The 23,914-nt window shown below is 39.9% G+C and overlaps 1 long non-coding RNA gene across 1 annotated transcript in view; it reads right to left on the reverse strand.

Annotated features, from left to right (window-relative positions):
* LOC102014263 overlaps positions 1-23,546 on the reverse strand; it is a 49,292-nt gene extending 25,746 nt beyond the window's left edge. Inside the window, exons 1-2 of the long non-coding RNA XR_261122.2 lie at positions 23,405-23,546; positions 20,810-20,900 (exon numbers count right to left, since the gene is read on the reverse strand). This is a non-coding gene — a long non-coding RNA (uncharacterized LOC102014263). The remainder of the gene's footprint in view (positions 1-20,809; positions 20,901-23,404) is intronic.
* Positions 23,547-23,914: the final 368 nt, after the last annotated feature.

Below are 23,914 nucleotides of genomic sequence, written 5' to 3' on the forward strand. Positions count from 1 at the left end.
GGGTGTCAAAAGTTATCATTTGTGTTTTCTTAGAGGCCCACAGCCTCATGCTGAGCAGAGGGCACCCTCTAGGGCTCAGGGGCGACGCAGGGAGTCGGGCCAGCGCGCCCCCTAGTGGGCGGCCTGGGCGCCCCGCCCTGCGCGGCCCCTGCAGCCTCCTGGCCAAGGTCACCTCCAGGCCCCGCTACAGGCGGCGACCTCTCCTGAGCCTAGCGCGTCGCGGCGGCCCCGCGGTCGGGGAGGAGGGCGGGCCGCCCTGGAGGACTGGTCTCCTAGGACCGCGGCCCGAGCTTGGCCGTGGGAAGGACCCTGGGCCCGCGCAGCTGCGACAGCGCAGCCGGCCTAGCTGGGGCCACAGGTTTTTAAATCTCCTTTCAGTCTGTTTGCTCATCCTTTCTCGAGATCCGAGACCCCGCTGTCCCCCAAAGCGGCCCGCGGGGGGACACTGACCGGCACTGCAGCCGAAGCCTCGCTCCGGGAGACCCAGGCCGCCCGGCCCAGCCCGGAGCACCCCTCTTGGCGTTGCTGACCACCAGGGGGCGCTCTGTCCTGCTCCCTCTTCCCTAATGTCTAACGTCTTTTGCAAGTGGGAAGGAGACCAAGAGGTGGAGGGAGCGAGGGGGAAAGGAAGTGAAAAGAATTAAAATGTCTTATGTGCGCGCACCAGCTCCTTCTGATGAATGCGGTCATTATGTACTGGGGACACCGACTAATAAAAATTGTAGTGAAAAATAAGAAGGCTCTTTGGGGCTATTTGCCCCAGACCTTAAATTCAGTTCTCCTTCTGCCCCTACTCCGGGTTGGAGGGAATGTACCTACTACTCCCAGGACGAGTCCCGAACCTTCTGGCCTCTGCACCCTTGGCTGTCCCCAGGCTCCAGCCTTCCCTTGCAGCCAGCACGCTGATACTGCCCTAGGCTTTCCTTGGGCAGCAGCACTCAAACCATACTTTTTTTTTTCTGGTACTGCAAATTGAACACAGTGCTTTCATCCTGAGCGGCAGTCCCAGCCCTCTTTTCATTTTTTATTTTGAGACAGGGTCTTTCTAGTCACTAAATGGCCCAGGCTAGAGCCCTTCAGGGTGGTGCTCGTCTGTGATCCCCAGCAGTCAGGAACCTGAGAGAGAAGGATCGATGCAAGTTTGAGGCCAGCCGGAGCTACACAGTGAGTTCAAGGCCAGCCTAGACTACCAAGTGAGACCCTGTCTCAAGAAATAAAAATAATAATAAATTGCTCAGACTAAGGAACTTTCTGTCCTTCTGCCTTAGCCTCCTAGAGTGCTAGTGCTGTAGAATGCAAGAGCCTGAAGAAACTGTGGGTGAATCAGGAGGATTTATTTGGTTTTAAGTGAATACCAGCCCAGCAGACTTGTGTCCAAAATGGCTGAGCTCCGAACAAAGGAAAAGTTCCCTTTTGTATACATTTTGCCAAGGGGGTTGGTCTTTGGCAAGGAACTTGTGGGCTGGCAGAGGAGAACAAAGGCAGTTTGTCAAGCTGTAGCAGTCTTGCACCATGGTGGTCTTCTTGGGTTATAATAAGATGTTATGATGGGAGGTTATAAAATTTTACTTACAAGGACAAAAATTACTGTTTTATCTGTAATAGAACAAAGAACAACAGCTGTAGGGAGGGGGAAATTTGCGAAACTTCATTTTTTCTGTTTAAATCCTGCTTCACTAGGACTACAGGTGTGCACCACTATGCCCAGCTACCACACTTCTTAACTAAAGGCTGCCTCCCACACTTCCACATCTGGTGCCTTCAAAGACATCCCACAAGGGGCCGGGAATATAGCTCAGCTGCATAAACGTCTGCCTGGCAGGCGTGAGGTCATGAGTTTGATTCCCAATACAAAAAAAAAGGCATCCCACAGATCATCTGCCCAATGATGGCTTCTCTGAGGTCCTTCACCCAGTGGCCTTTGAGGCCTTAAACCCCTTCCCTCTAGTAAATCCATACAGGAACTGCTGTGCATCTTCAAAACTCTGAGCCTACATACCGTTGCCCATTTTTGCCAGTTTAATGTGAGCTAGTAACTGTGATTTTCATATAAACTTCATTCTGAAGACCACTAGAGAAGATACGGGAAGTGAATGGACCATGCCAAAATGTCACCTCTCAAGACAGTTACACTCTTTTCTCAAGCTTTTCCAGGTCCCCAAACAGTGCCTGGCATCTTCTGGTGGGCAGTGCCTTCACACGAGGGTGTCACAGACCAAGCCAAGGAATGCCAAACCATCTCTAGGCCCATCCGGGGCCATTTGCTGAGCACTGGTCCCAGAAGTGTAGCCTGGTGAGTAAATCCTTCCCTCTGGCCAAATCTACATTTCTTTTGTAAGCTCTCATGACAGTTTAGTGCCGGAACACTCATTTAGAGAAGCACATGTTATTTGTGTGGTAGAGGACTCACAGAAATATCTGTCTGGGATCTGCACATCCTAAGGGTAACCCTACCTTGGGGGCACTTACTATTATGAATGTCATATTATATATGAGAAAACTGAAACTTAATGGACATTTTAAAACTGCCACCAAAGTTCCCCTGGGAGCCGAGATTTTAGCATAATCATCTATGAGTTCCGATCCAAAGCTGTTGGCCATCATATAACATTGCCCTTTCAGGGTTTGTTTTCTTGTCTAATCACAATGTATGTTATTTTTCCTCGACGTTTGTAAGGGCGGAGCTGATGTGTTGAAGGCTGGAGATTCCCCCACTCTACCTAGCACGATGCTGTCCGCAGGAAGCTCAGCACCTGCACGGTTGGATAGGAAGGGTGGGAGCACTCTGCACAATTACAGCCAACCTGAAAGCAGTTCTTGATCTCCACTCTCCCCTACTCCACTTTGGAGACGCTGAAATGCTCCCAGATACTGGAAACCATCCAATGAACGGGACTGGGATGGATGAAAGAAACCGAGTGGGGAGAAGAGCCACAGAGACTCAGGTTTCCAGGAAGCTCGTTATCTTGGCACATTATCTTCGTTCAAAGAACTAGGAAGGAGCCTTAGTTTAATCTCACTCCACCCCAGAAGCATTAAACACCCTCATCACTGCTCTTCCAGGATCCAAAGAGGAGGGAACAGGACCAAAGCCACCTCGACACTACAGATGTAGCTTTTGGCCCTATGATAGCAAGTCTGTGATAAGGATAAAAGAATATAATGCCCTAGATGGGTTCTAACACTTAAGATTTATTTCATAATTTGAGTTCATTTTTCACGTCTAGGCAAAGTAAATTATGTTTATTGATCAATTTCACTAAACTGCAACAAGTCTCATAAGTTCTTCTCACTGGCTTCTCAAAGCAAGCATATAGCTTTTCAGCGAGCTCCAGCAATGACAGGCTATCAATAAAGGTGACAAGTTTATAACCCTAATATAAACTGAGTTCCTCAGGTCACTTTAGTCTGGAAGCAAAGTCAAGGTCACCATAAGACAGCAGATAACAAAAACAAAACCCTGTTTCACTGGCTCCACCGTCTACGGACAGCAGCAGAGTCTCACTCCATCTTGCCCTCCTCCTTCTCCCAAATAATTCTGAACAGTCCATGGAGTTCCCGCAGGATTTCTCCTCCCAATTCTTCACGGTCTAACTCCAGCCCAGAACCATCCTTCTGCCACTGCTCTGTGCTGTCTGCTGCTCTAATCCTCGGCCAGGTCACTTTTCTCCCCGTGAACTGGCATAGAGGTTTCGCATTAACCTTTTCATCAACTGAGCTACTAGATAAAGAAACTGCAGGGACAGAAGAGCTTCAGGCTCCCCTGCTCAGAATTCTGGAGCAAGTTCCTAGGAACACTAGGGCAGAAATACAAAGTAATTACCAAGCCTCCCCTCTCTTTCCACACTGCTCATTTTCCCTGGACCCAATTCATAGTCTCCTGTTCTCTCTTCCCATACTTAAATTTTTTCCAAAAAACATTCTCACTCTTTTCTGTGAATGACTCCCTGATGTGCACTACCCTGTAAGGTAGCATAACCTATAACTATGCCTTCCATAAAAAGCTCCTTTTCTGTACTCATGTATACTAAAATGCCCTTTCTCCTGCCAGCAGGAGATTCTTGGGGATAGGGGTGGTGTAACTCCCAGAGTAACACGGGGGGTTCTCTTTCCTCTATCCAGAGAATGTCAGTCGTCATGTGATGACAGCCTACAACCACCACCCCAACAGAGATAAAGCCACAAAACCTCATGTCAGAAGTCTTTTAATCCAAACATTTTCTCCGCACAGCTCTGGAACACAGTGAAGCATACTTTTTTCAGAATAGGTTGGTTAATCACCACACATATACGTAGAACACAGGGAAGGTTTTTGTAAATTCTCAATTTGATTCTGTCCTGGAAACAAGAACCTCTTTCCCGACATGAGAAATGGTGTAGGATTCACAGAAACAAATGAAGGCATAGATAACCAGCACCCTTCTTGAATATCTCCATTACCTGATGGAGTCAGACACTGATCTTAGCAAATCTTGGGAACTGAAGGCAATAATCTGCTTCTTTTCTGTACACATGTACGTGCACATGCCCACATGTAGGAATGCACACAAGGGCACACACACCTTGACTTTTCTCCTGCTTGAAATGCTTCCGCTTCGCATTCTTCTTGTCTTGATATCCCACAGATCCCCCACCGGTTCCAGCTCCCTGAGCTTTCCTAGCAGAAGGGAAACTTATTTGTGTACAACATCAAATCTGACAGGGATAGGTCACTGTTGTACACTTGGGCACAGAAATACATATCCCTGAATGGAACAGAAAGAAAACAGCAGATCTTTGATTCTACCATAAAAGGAGCAAAGAGGAATCCAAAACTGGTGAAGCTGCTTCAGAATGTATATCAGGCACTCAAACCATTTGATTGGCAGAGTACTGGTGTTGTCTCTATACTTTATCCAAGTGGGAAAAAAAGTACTAACTTCTCAATTATTACCACAAATTTGGTGGCTTAAAGTAACAGGAAGTCATTATTTCAAAATTCTAGAGGTCATAGTAGTAAAATCAAGATGTTGACAGGGTCATACTCCCTCCAGAGGCTGTAGGAGGAGAAGCTATACTTGTCTCTTCCAACTCCTAATGGCTCCTGGAGTTGTTTAGCTTATGACTGTACTGCTGCAACCTCTGCCTTTGCTTCATGTGATCTTTCCAAGTCCTGTTGCTTTTCTTCTTCTGTTAGCTGTGAGGACATTGTAATTGGCTTTACAGATCACCATAAATGCAATATGATCTCATTTTAAGACCTTTAACTTAATTACTTTTTTGGTTTTTGTTTTCATTTTTGTTTTTATTTTAAAGAGTGTAGTAAATTAGAAACAAGCAAACAAAGAAATAGAACAGGAGCAGCATACCAGTATCACAAACATAAACAAATCAAAGCAAGAACATTCAGAGTGATACAGAGTCCAAGACAAAATAATACGAATCAACAGTGGTTGTTACATTACATATCACTATCCTCAACTACATTGCTCAGATTACCAGATGTAAGATTGAAAGATTGCTCAAACCATTACTTTAACTTAATTTACTTTAACCCCCAAGTAGGGTCATATTCACAGGCATGGTGGGGGTGAAGAGGTAGAAGCTGGATTTGAACATATTTCTTTTTAAGACCACTAGTTTACCTTGCAGAAAATGGTCTGGCTTCCAGGCACTGGCTATCTCTGATCTCTACCTCATGCTGAATTCGCTGGAAATCCCAGATAACTCTTTTTGGAAGGAGACCAGAGGAATCATGCTGGATTTTTGGCCATTGATCTTGCATTTAATTTGGGCTCCTTGAACTGGAGAATTGGTAAAGTGATGTAGTTATCTTGGTCTTTTCCTTTCCAGTCCTGAGGATTGAACCCAGGGCCTTCTGCACAGATCTATATCCCAACGTTTTCTATTTTGAATGAATGGATTGCAAATGCATAAAGCCAGATGTCCTTGGAGAGCTCATGTTTGGGTTTCCTACTGTAAATATTTTTTAAAGTATCTAACAATTCTGAGATCAAACTAATGTGTGTTCATAAGTTGAAATAAAGGTAATTATATGCATAAAAAAATATAGTCCACCTGAGCAGGTCCTCTATTTTCCTCTTGAAGCAGCACAGGAAAATTTATATAAAAAGCAGTGAAATGGGTAGATAACTTAAAAGAGGTATACCTCACAAAGTGAGCTCAAGGCCAGCCTGAACTGCATAGTGAGACCCTGCCTCAAAAAGACAAGAAAAAAATCTCTAGACATGACCATGTAAAAAGAACACTGTAAACAACCTGAGGCTTTGATCCTTTGGTTGTTTTTGGTGTTTGTTGTTGCTGTTGTTCTTGGTCCTGCTGTTGTTGTCCTTGTTGTTGTTCTTACAGCTTCTTGTGCCTGAGGCACAAGGCAGAGTACTGAAAATAGAGGATTTGCATTTCCTTTGAATTTTCTGGAGTAAACAGAGGCAAAAGTAGGAGTAATAAAGTTGAACCATGGGCTTATAAAGATTTATTCCCATTTACTGCTGCCTCCTATCATTATCTCCTCTCCAACATACAAACATCGGAGCAGACAGGCCAAACCACCAAGCTATAGGACCTGACATATAAATATTTGATGGAACTATGCATACGTTAATTTATAAATAAATTAATTGTACTTAAAAAACCCTGAACATTTCTAGTACCTAATCACATCCAGAAAGAAATGACAAGTCTGATAACTATGTCATTTGACTGGTATTAAGTGCTTACTTTACCTTCTACTTTGAAGTTGAGGTAGAAGTGTGATGCACAGTCCAAGAGTTCAGTCTGGTGTCATGTATTCGTGGTAGCAACATCAGTTAATTTTCGTTAGGCCTTATCATGGGCCAGGCACCATGCTCAATGCACAGTCATTATCAAAAACACTGTGGCAAATATGGGCTTCTTTATTAATGAATACCTATACTTTCACGTGATTACCATAATTTCAAAGGAGCATAAAGATACTTAGAGAAACCTGCAACAACTGTGATGTAATGTGAATACATTTATGATTCCCATTGCTAACAAAGATCTGCTCTAAGTACTGGGGTCTGTTGTACAAAGGTTTGGCTCTAAATGCTTTGCTCTGTTACTATGCTGATAAATGAAGGAAATGATAAATTTCAGCCATAAGTAAATGAGAGTAAAGATTAAGCCAGCCACAGGTCACATAGGCCTGGGACAGACTCACAATTTACTTTGTACCAATTTATTAATATCAATTATTGCCTGTCCTGCACTGCGTCAAGCTGGTCCTCAGCAGAACTCCATATTTGAACACAAGAGCTAGACTTTCCCTTTACCTTTTCTTCAGATAATGCCTTCTTGAAATAGCCATTTGTCACTAAGACATGTTAAGAGTAATGGAGAATCACTGACTGTCTGATTATTATCTTTCCCTATTGCTGTTGGTGCCACATACAGGAGTAATGGCTATCCACTCACATGTGCTATTATCATGTCCCCAGTGTGATCTGGGAAACACTACTCCAGTAACATGCTTAGGAACTATTTCCTTTGCTCTCTCCCTTTTAGAAATTCACAATGCATATCCATGTGTGTGGTGGCACACACCTGTAATCCCAGAACTCGGGAAGCTGAGGCAGGAGAATTGTTGCAAGTTCAAGACTAGCCTCAAGGCCAGGTTGAACTGCAGAGCGAGATCCTGTCTCAAAAAGACCAAAAAAAAGAAAGAAAGGAAGGAAGGAAGGAAGGAAGGAAGGAAGGAAGGAAGGAAGAAAGAAAGAAAGAAAGAAAGAAAGAAAGAAAGAAAGAAAGAAAGAAAGAAAGAAAGAAAAGAAAGAAAGAAAAGAAAAGAAAGAAAACATTCACAATGCAAGCTACCATGGGAAAGGCTCTGAAAGTTTCTAGAAGTGGTCTACATTGCCCAAACATGGCCTCACCACAGAACCTCCTTCCTCTTTCCCTTCATGGTCTAATTACTAATTTTATACAATATAGATTTAAAATAATTGGAAATCTCCTCCTCTTCCAACCAAAATAAACTGTCTGCAAGTTAACCCCATAGGCTTTTCCAGCACCGCCTCTAGGCAGACAAAGAAGCCACATGTTTGGATGGTTTATTTCATGTACAGTGGTGGAGACGCTTGGTTTAATGAGAAGCACTGAGACAGTAAAGCTTGATTGTGCCAACTTGATAAGCTGGGAAATTCTCCAGGGGATAAACGGAGCATACTTCTGAGTGTGTCTGGGCAGGCTGTGGAAGTGGGACCTTGAGGCCTTTAGCTGGTCCCTTGCCCCTTCCTCTCTGCTACTGTTCGCCTGCTCTGCTTCCCAGCTTCCATGACCTAAGCGTCTTTGCACCATCATGCCCTTCTGTTATTTTCCAGCTTGGAGCTAGCCAGCCATTGACTGAATTCCCTGGAACTATGAGTCAAAGTCAACCTCTCCTCCCTCAAGTTGTGGGTTTCAGGTATTGTTTCAGTGACAGAAAAACTAACATAACCATGCTTCTTCCTCCTTTCCAAGAAGTCCTATGGTCAAGCATTACCTACTGAGTAAATACTCCTCTCTTAGTCACCACTAAACCATGATCATTTCAGTGATCTTCAACAAATTCTTAGCATTCTGAATTACTGATTAGTACCTTATTTCAGGCCACAGAACCTACCAGAGTGATCCTAATTCAACCTAAAGTAAAGGGCCACTTCACAAACTCAGATAAGGATGCAAATAAACCATTTTAGGAAGGCAATGAATCCAGGGACTAAACCTCTGTTGAAACTTGTACACATTCATACTTAACCTTTCTCTCTCACTCTACCTCTCTCTTTCTTCTTCTCTGACTTTCTGTGTCTCTTTATTCTTCACTTGCTTGTTCTATATGCTTTTGCTTTAAGACAAGAACTTATACTGTACCTCCTACTTTACTGAGTAGATTATTTGCTGAGTTCTATAGTATTGACTAATTTCTGAGTTTTCATTCCATTGGACAGAAAAACATGGCTACGCTAAGTTCCTAAGTTTAAATTTATATGTATAAGACCCTGTACTCTGATCTAACTTGTGTTGGGTATTCCCTGCAGGAGCAATCCCTAGGAATCATGAAGAGTGGATGGAGGGTTGGAGCTACAGCCATGTACACAAAGAAAGATTCAGAAGAGGGAATAAACAATAGATGACCTACATAAATTATATCTGGAAAAGTGCTTGGAAAGAGCAGTTTCACTTGCTATTAATTCTCTGACTGTTAATAACTTCAATTCCAGTTTCAGGTTGTAATGCAATAAAAAAAAATCAGTATATATGGCAAAAAGTACGAGAAAGCGGGTAGCTCATAGATGAATTTATTTTTCATAATTCTGGAAGCTGGAGATTACAAGATCAAAGTACTGGCACTTTCGGTGTCTAGTGGGGGCCTGCTCTCTATTTCATGGAGGCCCCCTTTTAACTCTACTTTCACATTATAGAAAGGGCAAAGCAGCTCCCCACTACCTCTTTTTTATGAACACTACGCTCATTCCCAAAGATCTTTCCTCATAACACTGTCACATTAAAAACTAAGTTTCAGTGTATGAATTTGAGAGGAGTGTATTCAGACAGAGCACCTCACATCTGCAACAATTCTATGTAGTTGGTGTCAGAAGTGGGATTAAAATCACACATCCACAGAAAAGTTAATATTAAATGGCAAGTAATTTTAGGTATTCATGTAGATGAGTGTGTAAATTGATACCAACTGTAATATCTATTAAAATTAAAATATGAATACTTTAGGCCAACAATTCCATTTCTAGAACTACATGTCCAACAGAAAACTGCATATATGCACACCAAAGGACTGAACATAGTTTATAGTAGGATTAATCCTAACACCCAAATATGAGAACTACCTGAATCCCAGCAACAGTACTTTTCACATGTGCTCCCTCCCACAGACTTCCATCCTCCAGGAAGCAGCAATATAAATAGGTAGCATAGCTCAATTTCAAACTCATGAAAATGGTTTGCATTCTAATAATCTGCCAGATAGTTAACCTGACAGATCGTAGCAACACACATCCTAGATCACCCATCTTGAGACACTACCAAGACCCCATAAAAATACCCAGCTCCAGATCATACAGCATCTCTCTTTTGAGGGTTGGCACTCTATTTCTGAGAATATGCTCTTAAATTTCAGCCTAATTATCCCATTATGTCTCTGACTAATAAACAGGAATCTGAACTTGTCATTAATTATATGGGTAAGGTGGGTCTAATTTTCTTATTTCTAGGTTCCTTGTTTTTGTGGTAATCTCCTCAGACCCTCTCCAGTGACATTTTTCTCTTTGTGAGACAGCAGAAGTTTAAAAAAGTGATCAGGACCATGACTTCAGTAAGCCTAGTTGAAGGCTTTTCATTTATTCTTCCCTAACCCCTTGCTCTATGAAAAGTAGCTTACTTCTTTTCTTCATTCTCCCTTTTTTTCTCTCTTCCTTACTATAAATGCTTTAGATGTTTTCCATTTCAACAGTTAAAGGCTCCCAATTTCCTAGAAAACTAAGGTGTTAAGAGAAGCACTCTATGACGTGAAGTGGCCTTCTTAGGTACTTCCTTAGGTCAACATATCTTTCATCTGGGTCAGAGGAACCTAAATTTGCTCACCAGGGAGACACACATAAGGATAGACCTATTCAGTGTCTTAAGAAAAGTTTCTCAGTCAAACACCCTGAGAAATTTAGTCTGGTGACACAGTGGAGAGAACCGGCCTTTAGGGTGACACCTGAGGAAATTAACTCCTTAAATTCATACACATCTTTGATTCCTACACAGTTTAGATAAAAGGAAGTCCTCAAAACTGCTCATTTAATCCTCTGTGTGTGTCTGCTGTCTCTCTCTGTCTCTATGTCTCTGTCTCTGTCTCTGTCTCTGTCTCTCTCTCTCTCTCTCTTCCCTCCTCTCCCCCATCTCTCTCACTTTCAAAACCAAAGGGCATAAGCTCAATATACCTGATGCCGCAGCTCCCCTTTTTGGGTAGCTGGGAACATCTCCTAAGCTATGCAGATTTCAAAATATCATTTAGGTGAGAACTGACATTATCCTCAGGACCTGGAGGAGTGTATGAATTTCAACTGAAAAGAAGACTACTGGGTTTTTTTTCTTTTTCTCCTCTCTTCCCTAAGAATCCCATTCTCCTTCTTGTTCTTTCCACTCCCCCAGACTAAGTCACTTTTATCTATCAAAGAACTCCATCCTTTAACTTCCTTCTGATGTTAGTTAATGGGAGAGGCAGGGACCCAGAGGATAGCAAGGGATTAGTGAAAGCAGGGAAACTCAGGGAGATTCCCATGGTTCTGAGGACAGCTATTCTACATCCACCTGAGTGGAACAGAGAGCTGACCTCCAGGTGTGCCCACCCATTTGCAAGTACCAATCAAGACTAGGTGGAAAATAAAGTCAGACCCAAGCTACTGGGTCAACAAAAGTCCAAATTCCCTCCAGTTCCCCACTCCTCTCTGGCCAACACCACACAGGAAGGGGAAGGGGAAGTAGGAGCTCTCTGTTTCCAGGCTGGCATGTTGGCAGAGAAGGACGAATGGTACATTGGAAGAGAAGTGGTTCAGTGCAGGTGGCTGGAACGCAGCCATTTCTCTCTCCTCCTTCTCGGCCAGCAGCTCTTAGTAGTGTGGGAGAAAGGGAAGGAGGCAAACATGGTCCTCCCCTGGGTGCACCTTAAAGATGCATGTCATCAAGTCTTTGCCCTCAGACTGAGCATAGAAAGAGCTCCAGTTCAGCCCTTTCCCTCTGTCTTCAGCAGCGAATCTGCCATGGCCTTCCTGGGTCCTAGAACCACCTGTCCATCTCCACTGTGGTATTCTTCTAAGCCCCACAGGGTCATTTCTTTCTCGCCAGCTTGCTTCTTATCTCCACCTCATTTGATTTTAGAATTCTTTTGACAATTTTAGCCTCAAGTTTATCTCCTTATCTAAAATGGAATGTAATTTATAATTTCTAAGTGCATCTCCAGACTCTTTAAAACCTCTATGAACCTTTCTGTATATATGTTATAGGTTCCTAGATTAAAAGATTTTGAGGTAATTTGTCTTAGTAAAGCTCAGCTGTTATGTATGATTTCTTATTTCCCGCTTTCTAATATGATGATGGAAGTTCGAATAGCTCTGTGCTAGGAACAAAGACATTTGTCCCAGTCATGACGGCAGCAGATTTCTGCGTGACTGGCAGGGATGGCTAGACTCATGATGACAGGAAGCAGGGCGGAACTGCCACTTGGGCAGTTCCCATCCTGGGAAACAAGACAGGGTTCCAATTAGGAAATCTGAGCATGAGATGCTGTCTTTTCTCTTTTTTATTTGTTTCCCCTCTCCATGCCTCTTTTCAAATGTACACAGGGAAATCTTGAAGACATGCAATACATCTTAAATGATTATAAGTAACTCAATATCTGTCTCCAAAACATCACCTTTACATTATGTTTTATGAACTTGGGACCAATTTAAGATGGAGGATTCTAGTGGGTTAACTTTTCTGCAATATGTAAGTTAAAGAGTAGGAAGATAATGGTAAAAAGATGAGTCCTCAAACTTGGTTTTGTGAGGAGAGAAAAATGAACAACGATCCCATCTAAAACTTTACAGCTCTTCTCTCTTTCCCCCTTCTGATTCACTAATTGTAAGTGTGTGGTGTTAACTAATGGGAAAGAAGAGCATTCAGATTAACTTAGAATATTAAAGAAAATACTGTTCTGACCTATGAAAAAAGAAGCTCCAGGTGATAACCGCTGGGGAAGTTTGGACTAGTCTATTTATAGTTATAAACCTAAATCTAAGAAAAAAGTTGTTATGGTCAATACATATAAATGTGCACTCTTCTTTAATGTAATTATTTTGTTCCATATAGGTTTTTCTTTGTCTGCTTTCTAACCTATGTTTTAAAAAATTGTTTAAAGTACCTGCAGCTGCTTTACTTAAAAAATTTTCTAAGCTCACACCAATTTCTTTTTTATTTATATTCTTGGCCTTACACAATTCTGATTAAAATAAAAGACATGTAAAGATTGTAAAGAATCTGGAGATGCCACTTAGCAACTACTCATCACATAAAGTTTTAGATAGAAAGATAAATTTAAGGCTAAAATCATCACAGGAATACCAAAAAATAAAAAAAAAATGTTTATACAAATATTCAAGGGTTACCAGACTCTTTTACATTATAAGGCTAAACTGTTAGACTCAAAGCTTACAAAATACTTATAAATAACAACCTGGAGAACCACTGGCTAATTTCTTTGAGGAACATAGATGCAAAAATCCTCAACGGGATAATATCAAACAGAATGGAGAAAATTATGATGATTACACACAATGATCAACTAGGATTCATTCCAACGATACAGGGATTGTTCAACATACACAGCTCAATAAATGCAATACATCACACTAACAGAACCAAAAACAAAAACCATATGATAATGTCAATAGATGCAGAACAAGCATTTGACAAATCCAACACCCATTCATGATTTTTAAAAACTACAGAAAATCATAATAGAAGGTCTTTATCTCAGTTTGATAAAAAACATCTGTGACAAACCAACAGCCAACAAAATACACAAATAGAAAGCTTTCACTCAAAAATCAAGAAGAAGATATAGATGCCCTCTATCATCAATCCTATTCAATGTGGTTCTGGCTGTATTAGCCTCATAACAGCGTCCAAAAAGTGAAATACTTAGGAATTAAACTAATAAATGAAGTAAAAAACCTTCACATTGAAAACTATAGTACTCTGAAAAAGGATACTGAAGAGGATATCAGAAACTAGAAAGATATCCCTTGTTTTCAAATAGACGATAGTGCAAATGGCCATATTTCCTAAATTGTTTTAGTGCAATTCTGACAAAAATAGCAATAGTACACTTCATAGAACTAGAGCGGAAAATTCTAAAGTTCAGTTGGAACTAGAAGAGACCTAGAATATCAAAAATAATTCTGGGCAACAAACGCAATACAGGAGGCATCCATAATCCCTGATTTGAAATTACTCTACAAAGCTACAGTGATATAAATAGCATGGTGCTGGGGAAGAAAAGCCTGAGGATCAGTGGGACAGACTAGAAGATACAGATACAACTCTAGGCAATGTACAACTTTATCTTTGACAAAGGGGCCAAATATTTTCACTGAAAGAGAGGTAACCTCCTTAATAAGTGGTGCTGGGAAAACACATCAAAGATTAAAACTAGACCCGTATCTCTCACCATGCACTAAACTAAAATTGAAATGGATCAAAGGCGTAATATTAAAACAGAAACACTTAATCACTCTTGAAGACATAGATTTAGGTGAATACTTTATGAACAAAACCTTGATCACATAGGAAATATTACAAAAAAACTAAAAGCTGGGATTATGTGATATTAAAGAGCTTTTAGAAATCACCAACAGAGTGAAGAGGTAACCCACAGAACGGGAAAAATATTTTACCAGCCATTCCTTGGGAAAAAGATTAATATCTAGAATATATAAAAAATTGAAAAATCAGGCCCCCCAAATTTAAGGACCCAAACCAAAAAAGGACCTCTGAAGTGAATTGACACTTCTCAGATGAAGAAGTACAAACAAGAAATAAATATATGAAAAATATGTTCAACGTCACTGGTCATTCAAGAGGTGCAGATTAAAACAATGTTGAGATTCCATCCTACCGCAGAAAGAATGCCTATCATCAAGAAATCTACCAATAACAAATGCTGTAGGGGCTGTGGAGAAAAAAAAATGAAGCCTTCTCCACAGTAAGTTGAAGTGTAAATTAGTACAACCAATATGGAAATTAGTATGGAGAGCCCTCAAAAAACTAAAACTAGAAGTTTCATTTCACCCAGTTATTCCTCTTCTAGGTATCTTTCCAAAAGAGTTAAAAACATTGTACCACAGCAATATATGCACACCAATATTTATAGCAACACAATATCTCAGAAACACTCCAAATGCCCATGAACACATGCATGGATTTAAAAATAGGACTTTTGCATACAATGGTTTGCTACTCTGCTCTAAAGAAGGATAAACTTGAAACACTTCTAGATAAATAGATGCACCTTGAACCAGACATGGTGACTCACTCCTATAATCCCAGCACTCAGGAGGCTGAGGCAGAAAGAATAACTGTGAGTTTGAGGCCAACCTGGCCTACATAGTGAGCTCAAGCCCAGCCCGAACTACACAGTGACAACTTGCCTCAAAATTTAAAAAAAAAAAAAAATACATGCACCTTGAGACCATATGCATAAGTGAAATAAATCAGACACACATTTAAATATCACATAGCTTCTCTTGTGAGAGAATCTCAAAGGGTAATTAAAGACTGAAATGGATGATAGACTGGGAAACAGGAATAAATTCTTCAAAGGCAAAGGGGATGTGGAAGTGGGGAGAGAGGAGAGGAGGGAAAGAATAAAAGTTTAAAAAAATAAAAAGAATGAAAGGAAATCAATAGAAACAACATTTTGTAAATGGAGAGTGGAATGGTTGAAGAGAAGGGAAGGGAAAGGGGAAAAATAATTAATTATAACATGTACAATTAACTGAGTGCAATATATACAATTCTCTATGATGAATGTGATCATTATGTATTTCAAAAGTGTTCCAATAAAATTAATTTTCAAAAAAGAACCTTAACATTTGGTAACATAAATGTTATATGATTTAGGTCAATATATGTTCCTCCATGTTAAATTTCAAGTATATTTTATCCTCCAAAAGTTCTATTTAATTTTCTTTATAAGTAAATGGACACTAAAGATAGTCCAAATGCTTTTCATTCACAGGGTGTAAACAGTGAGGTAATTTAGAAGAGTCTCTAAGAAAAGAGAGATTTCTTTAAAGTTGGAGACAATGTTTTTCTCAAGGTTGTTAGCAATAAAAATACTTCCATTGAATGATGGTTTTATAAACTGAGCATGGTGGTGCACACCTGCAAACTCAGTACTCAGGGGCCTGAGGCCAGAGGATCACCACAAGTGTGAGGCTTGTCTCCAATATATATATAATGAGTTCAGGAACAACCTGAAGTACATATCAAGACACTGTCTCCAAAATAAGATTTGGTTTTACAAAGGCAATGTCCATTGTTTTCTGTGTGCAGTAAGTTTTTTTTATTAAAGAAAATATACTATATATAGCTCAAAATGTTAACTATGCTATGCTTTGGATCTCATGAGAAATCTAAAGGAATTTTTTAAATGATTACATAAGGAAACACAAATAAGATTAGACTTTACAAATGTTCATAACAACACCTAAGTCATCTCTTGCTGGATATAAATTCAAGTATTTTTGGCTTCTTAAGGATTATAAAAAGATAACATTTTGATTTGTTGAATGACTTCATAAACTATATATATATAGTTTATATATATAATATATACAATCATATATATGATATATACAATCATATAATATATAAACTACATAAACTATATATAGATAGATAGATGATGAAGGTTGCTTTTATAAGTTGAAAGAAATTTCTAATATGTGATTTTATACTAAAATAATATTTTTAAAAATGGAGCCTAAGTGGAGGGCCATTGGATCTGGGAAACTACCAGGCAAAATATACCTGTGGCTGAAAATGTAGCTGACTGAATCAAGTTACTTAACATTTTGTCCACTGATAGGTGGCTTCTCTGGTTTTAACTAGTCTTATTATGTCCCAGTCCAACAAAGGTTATTTAAAAATTGTACAATATCAAGCTGACCAAAATAACGGAGTAGCAATCAGTAACAGAATAAAGCCTCTGCACAACCTAGAAGAGCATCACCTGGAAAACAACAACTGAGCAAATGGAAAAAAATAAAAGGATATGTTTGGGAAAGGAAGAAATCAGGAAGACTGACCAAAGAAGTGAAAGATTTCTGCAATGAAACTACAATGTTCAGGAAAAGTAGATCAAAGAGGACATCAGAAAGGGAAAAGATATCTGCTCTTCTGTATAGGCAAAATCAATGTAGTCAAAATTGTGATACTCTCACTGCTGATATACAGATTTAATGCAATCCCAATCAAAATACCAAATAGCATTCCTCCCATAATGAGAGAAATCACCCCCGAATTCAAATGGAACCAGAAGAGACCTAGAACACCAAAAGAAATTCTTGGCAGTACTTCTTCAGGAGGCCACAGGATTGTGGCCGTCTGGCTTCCCGGAGCCACTGGGAGTAAAGTCGGCTTTTGTCTCTAGGTGACAGTGACACTTCACTCTCCATTCTGGGAGAGACTCTAGCAAGTTTCTATACCCCATTACTTTACCTTGTTGCTATTAACTTAGGCTCCAGTTAGTACACAGCAGTGACTGACTCCACTCTACTCACTGTTTTATCTGTCTGTCTCCATCTTTGACAATGTCACCTCTCCTTAGGCTTTAGACAGCTAACTTCAGGGTAGGTATAGTAATGGCTACCTCTGGGAATTTGGATGGTGTTATCCCCTGCATCTTTCAGTGTATATCCCTACTTCTCTTCTTGAGAAATGAGCTCAGACCTAGGGCTTCTTTTCCTTCTGTTCTGCTTCCTGTTCCTCATCATGATTAGGGGTGGGCTGGAAGGAAATGACTTGGCTCCTGAAGTGAGTAGTGGCTGGGCACAACCCTGTCAAATAGTCCATACTTGGTCTGGGAATATTCAAGTATTTTTGTGTAAGTGCCTTCCTGGTAAGTGCAAGGTCCTGAGTTTGATTCCCCGTACCAAAAAAAAAAAAAAAAAAAAATAGTCCATACTTCCTGGCATCCCCTGCTATATATAGTCTATCTCAGGGATCGTACACATAAGTGTATTAGAGGGTTGGTAGGACTTTTAAGGTTCTATAAACACTTTTAATCTTACAGAAACAAGGTAGCATTACATGGTGTTCACAAAGAATTTTAACCAGAGAGGGTTGAAGGAGGTTCCCAAAAGCAGAGATGGAAAACCTTGACTCACCCCACCTACGAAGTAGGTGGTAGGTTCCCTACAGAAAAATAACTTTCAAGATACATCTGTGAAAGCTATAAAGTGATTTATTAGGCAGAATTTAAAGGTACACACTCAGCCAGGTATGTTGGTGTGGTCCTGCCTGTACTTCCTGGGCAACTTAGCAATTTAGGAAGACCCTGTCTCTAAATAAAGTACAACAGAGGGCTGGGATGTCAGTATAAAGGTCCTCAGAAGACAGAGGCACATTATGGTTGGAGGTGAGGCTTTTTATATGGACTTAGGGGGTGTCCTCAAGATAGTAACCTAGGAAGTGTATTCCCTGCATCTCAGAGTTACCCACCTGGAGTGCTATGTTAGAATGTAACCATTTACATGTGTTTGAAACTGACATATGTTTTCCTATCAACAGTGTACTTTCTTGAGGATGGAGGTCTGTTGGAGGGAACAGAATTTATAATGTGAAAGGCTCCAGTTTACAGGCTCGCTATGTTTAAAACAAGGAATTCAGATATTTTTAAATGAATTTTCTAGAAGGTAAAAGGGCCTGAGTAGCTTTGTGTCCTAAAGCTGTGGTATTTATCAAAAGTAAAATTTTCAAATTATGATTTTTTTCTTTTCTCCTTTCTATCTTTATTTCCTTATCTCATTTCAAACTGACATAATAAATCTGATTTAAGTTTATTGTTTTCAGTTTTTTTCCCTTTTATGGAAAGCAGGACTTTATTAGTATTTGACTAAAAACAAATGGGAATTCTTTCCATTGTTTCTTAAGAGAGTACACACTGATTTCTTTCCTCGTGTTACTTTTAGCCCTTTTGAGATTTCTTTGATGGTTTTGCTTTCATCGTGATCTTGTATGACTTTTTACACTATCAAAATACCATTGCCAATGAAAATAAATGCTTGCCCACCCCGAAGAAACGTTAGGGAGAACAGAAAAACTCTGCCTGAGTTTACGCCTTTTCCAGAGCACTTTCTCCTGACTTAAGTTTTAACACTGCCCCTGTATTTGATAGTGTTTGGGAGAACAAAGGTAGAAATAGAGAGACACTGGGAAATATTGCCTTGATATGGTGCCTGGGGGTGGTGGACTGGACCAGGATTGTTGGAAACAAAAATGGGGTAAAAATTGTGCCTCTGTGGCTTGTAGCACATGTCTCCTAAACTCGTAACCAGCTGGTATGGTCAATGCTCCAGCTGGGCTCCTCCAGCCTACAGGTGCAATACATCCATCTCCTCCTCCGATCCCAGTATCTTCTCCCAAACTACTTCTTGTAGCTCATTCCAGAAGATACAAGTTGAACAGACCGAAAGGAGTAATGCAGGATTTAAGTTAATAAATATAGAAGTAAGGTATCAATGACATGAAGGAAGAGAAAGCCACTGATCCACAAGTCTTTGCTGTAAGCAACAGAAGCCAATTTAGGTTGCCTTAGGAATTTATGATAATGGTACTGGGGCCATCATAACATTGCCAGACTAGACAGAGAGCCAGGTTCTACGAAGCACAGCTGGCGTGGACAGCCCCTATCATGTGCCACAACTCGGTAGTCTTTACCAGTGTCTTTACCACCAGCAGCAAGCGAAAGTCTTTACTTCTTGCCCCTCTGAGCCCACTAGCACTGGGTACCATTACTGCCACCAGCTTTGCTGCCACTACTTCCCTACTGATTCGATTTGAATGCAATTTCTCAGTCTTTCCCTCTTTGAGTCACCTGTTAGAGTCAAGGTAAGTCATACATGACCATGACCTAGTATAAGAGAAGCTAGGAAAGAAAGGTTTTGGCATTTTTATTTCCTATTAAGTGGGCATTTTACCATGCTAATAATGCATTTACCATGGCCAATAAGGTTGGGGAAATCTCAAACATAAAAGAGAATTTAGATGATAAACAAACCAAAATCAGGTGAGCTTCCTTTCTTAACATCCCAGGGTACTGAGGTTACAAGTGTGTGCCACTGCACCTGTTCTTTTAGCAAGTGGTATCCTCCTGAGAAAGATACCTTAAATAATTTGAATAGTTGTTTGAATATTTTTGTATTATTGTCATATGAAAAAATTTTTATTTAAGAAGCATCTGTGTGATACACATATGTACATATGTACATAGAAATATATACATATGGATAAATAGATGACATGTTCCAATCTTAACAATATAATTATAAGATGTGATATCTGCCTAGATCCAGCCAGACCTAGAGCTAAACAAATCACTTTGATTTCCAACTATTCAAACAAATAAATTACCTTCTAGGTTTTAGTTAGCTTAATAAGAGTTTCTGTCACTTGCACCTAGGAAAGTGAAATAAAATATATATATTTAAGTATTATTAGTATCTAACATTCATTGATTCTATTTGTTTGGTCTTACTAAATGTACTTATATGAGGCATATTTAAGTAACATCAAGTATTGTAGATGGAATAATAAAATGTGAAATGATGGTAGATTTTTAAAACTTTATAGGTATGATAAATTTCATATTATAAATTTGTCATCACTAAGGTTTAGCCTTTCTTGATATGTGTAGGTGGGACACATACATGTTTAACAAAAAGAAAAAAGGTTCTGCAGTATTTTGAAAAATCATTTTTAAGTTCCAGGCAAGACAAGTTCTATTTCTTCCTGGAAAGATAATTGTTTTGACATGGATTTAATGTCATTGTCTGAAGAAAAGGAGTAGATTTTTAACTTATTCTGTTTATAAAGTATGCGAGGAAAAGAGCAAGAAAGTACTCATTTCCACAACAAAACTCAGACTTTTTGAACCAGGAAAAGTAAAAGATCACATTCTTACACTGCCCAACTTGTAATTGTTCATGTAAAAGTTATAAGATGAACCTTGTGTTTTAACTTAGTTTTCCCTTTCCCTTCTCCTTACTTCAGAGATCTGATGCCATCAAACTGTTTTAAAGAGGCCTCCTCCAAAAGATTCCTCTTGTAGAACATGCATATATTTGAAAAATGTTTTCCTTTAAAGAAAATAGAGAGAGAAATAAAAGTCTTTATATTCTGTGACACATTGTATCTTCAGACAGTTTGGAGAATTGAAAATCAGAGATTTTAAATCATAAATTAAGCATGCAAAATTCCAGCAAAATATAAAAACAAAGGAGGCCTTGCTCTTAAACTTGTATCGTTACTTAGCAAGACTATATATCAGTTTTGCCAATGAGACTGTAGACTTCATGAATGTTGTTGAACTCCTGGGTCAAAACTCAGATGAATCCAGCTTTGCCTGTAATGGGTTTATTTGCCAGGAAACATCATTTAATAATCATGGGAATCAAATAATAGATGCCAACACACATAGCACATACATTTAATATTTGGTTTAAGGCCTATATTACTTCATGGAGCATTAAATCAGTGTGGTTGTAATCATTGGTTTGTTCTTTTAATGATTACCAGAACTATAGATAATATTTACCAAGGACCATACAAACATTAATGTTTATTGCCTACTAATTTAAAAATGAAATCTTACACCATAATGACCGGAGATAATAAGGCCCAACAATCTGTCCAACTCCCAAAATTGAATTTCCACAAACTCAAAATTCTCCAAATTATTCTCACAGTAACTTTCAGATGATAAGTGGTTTGTGCTTCCATTAGATATCTCAAAAAGTCAAAAACCATTTGAATCTGCCATTGCTGCAACCACTAACAGTAGTAATAGTAGCTGTCATTTGTTGAGCACTTGCTTTCCTCCAGGTGCTGTGCTAAACTTTTTATACATATGTAATCTCATTATATCTTCCTCATAGCGCACAATTACTCAATAAATTTTCCATTGCAAATGCAAAATATCCAGCTCAAAACCTTTTGAGTAAAAAAAAAAGGAATAAGCTCATGAACTCGGCAGTTTTGAGGTACAGTTAACTAAAGACATAGCTGAATCCACAGCCTAGAAAGAGTCCATCAGGATGCTTGATTTCCTCTCAGCTCTACTTCCCTCTAAATTGGTTAATTCTGAGATTAGCCCCATGTTAATTTAAAATGAATGACATTAGCTCCATGTTTACATCCATTGTTGTGAAGCTTGTTTGTGTGCTTTTCAGCACATGCAGTGGTACCTTGATTCACGAACACTTTTGTTTGCAACAATTTGGTTCACAAAGAGAAGCATTTGGCAAAATCTTGGTTTTGTTTGCAAACTGTGACAGTCATGTATGACAAATGTGACTGTGGCCATCTTTCCCACACAAACACAAATGTACCTATCTTTTCCAAAATTGTAGCAAAAAATTAAGTTCATGAACCAAGACACCACTATACAATACTATACAGTATTATTCAATTCATCATGGCTCCAGTTGTGACTAGGCCACTGTGGAGGCCTACAAGAAAGAATCTGAGAAACTCATGAAGCCAGAAGGATACATCACTCTAAGTGTTCAACTCCAATGAAACAGGGAGATGCCAAACAGGACCTATATACATGGAGGAAAAAGGGCACAAGCCTATGAAAGACAGACTGACCCTTTTATTGGGCATGAATACAAGCACTGATCTGGAGATTAAGCCACTACTGGTGCACCATTCCCAGACCCCTCATATGTGAAAGGAACAGAATGTGAACAAGGTCAGACTGCCTGCATGTGGTGGGCCAATGTCAAACCTTGGGCCACAAGGCAATTGTACACGGAATGGCTGTACAAGGTTTTTGCAGCCACCATTAAGAAATATCTCTGATGACTACTTGCCTGAAAGGTGCCTTCTGATGAACAATGCCCCAGCACATCCTCCAGCCTCAGTGAATGATGTGAGCAAGGAGTTCAAAAGGTGTTTTAATGTCATGAAGGACATCATTAATTCTGAAAGAAGTCTGCAAGAAATATTTCAGTGTCTTCCACTGCATGAACCTCATTGGCAAAGCCTGAGAAGATGTCATTCACTGGACCTGGAGGAAACTGTGGCCAGAATGCTCCACTGAAAATGACTTTGAAGGGTCTGATGCACAGGTAGTGGAGGAGACTGGGTCTGTGACCTTATTAGAGATACCAGAAAACATTATCTCTCCACCGTACAAGGACACAGTGAGAAGGCAGCCATCTACGAGCAAGAAAGAGAATCCTCACCAGAAACTGGCACCTTGGTTTTGGACTTCTCAGCCTCCAGAACTGTAAAAACTTTCTGAGGTAGCCCAAGCAGACTAATATATAACCCTAGAGAGATTTCCCCCAACAATGCTGGAAAAGATCCAGTTGATGCTGAGTTGCTTTGGTCAGATCACATGCCCACCACTGAACCAATCACTTTGGCGAGAGTTAACAAGTCTGAAGACAACCCTACCTGAACTATTTGCACCAAATTTAAAGAGAAGTTAATTTTTAAAGAGAGTCATTACCAAGAGGAGGAAGTGATGCAAAGGGAAAGGACACAGGGCTGAGCAACCTCAGAAACCTTTGGAAAAAGTCTGAACCTTATTCACTGCATGTAAAAGGAAGCTGAGAGAAGTTAAGTGACTTACTGAAAAAGCCCTGTCTGCACCGTGACAGAGAAAGTCTCAAGCCTGAACTCAGATCTACTCCTTCAACTCCTTGATGATGAAGATCTTAGGTATGATGTATAGTGCTATTTGAGCTCTCTCCATGGCCAACTTCCCCTGCTTTCCTGCATTAAAATAAAAGTTAGCAGAATGGTAAATAAGTAATATCCCTCTTTCTCTGTAACTATTATCAAAATATTAAAAACAAAATCCTCCACCAAAATGAAATGTGAATTCCCTCTACAAAAAAAAAAAAAAAAAGATTACTATTCTGGGTTGAACCAATGGTGCATTCAGCCCAATAACATCTTTAACAATTCGTTTGGGATGTGACTTGTTCCTGCATTACAATCTTAATAAGTATTTCCCCAAGCATGACAGGGTCCCTTAATCATGGCTAGAGGGGCTGGGGATTTAGCTCAGTGGCAAAGTGCCTGCCTGGCAAGCGCAAGGTCATGAGTTCGGTTCCCGGTACCGGAGAAAAACCAAAAA

Source organism: Chinchilla lanigera, unplaced genomic scaffold, assembly GCF_000276665.1.
Source record: "Chinchilla lanigera isolate Chin_1 unplaced genomic scaffold, ChiLan1.0 scaffold00024, whole genome shotgun sequence".
Taxonomy (NCBI): domain Eukaryota; kingdom Metazoa; phylum Chordata; class Mammalia; order Rodentia; family Chinchillidae; genus Chinchilla; species Chinchilla lanigera.